This window comes from Sceloporus undulatus, chromosome 1, assembly GCF_019175285.1.
Source record: "Sceloporus undulatus isolate JIND9_A2432 ecotype Alabama chromosome 1, SceUnd_v1.1, whole genome shotgun sequence".
NCBI lineage: Eukaryota > Metazoa > Chordata > Lepidosauria > Squamata > Phrynosomatidae > Sceloporus > Sceloporus undulatus.
Genome location: NC_056522.1, coordinates 49,576,306 through 49,576,721, shown reverse-complemented (window position 1 = coordinate 49,576,721; position 416 = coordinate 49,576,306).

The following is a 416-nucleotide window of genomic DNA, read 5'->3' as shown; positions in this document are numbered from 1 at the left end:
TGTCATGTGTTCAGACTTCCTATCCTCATAAGTGTCTGTGTGGCTTCACACTGCAACATGATACATTTCTAAATACGCTTCAGCGGCAGCCACACGAAATGACTTGCAGTAGTGCCGTTCAGTGCATGAGCCACCAAGGCTCAGGTGGCTTGCAGCTACCAAGCAGACCTCATCTTAGGAAGCCACTTCTGCTGACTGCAGCTACTACTGTTTCTCCAGATAGCAACAAGTTGAAGAGCATCCCTTGCACTGTGGACTTGGTCATTCATTGAAGTAAGATGAGATTGTAAACCCATCCATGACAGGATTCTGAAATACTTACTTTCCAACTAGTTTTCATGGGCCATATCCATGGGGAAGATGAAAGTGCAAATTATCCCATTTTGATGGGCTCAGCTGTGTGCAAATAATAATAA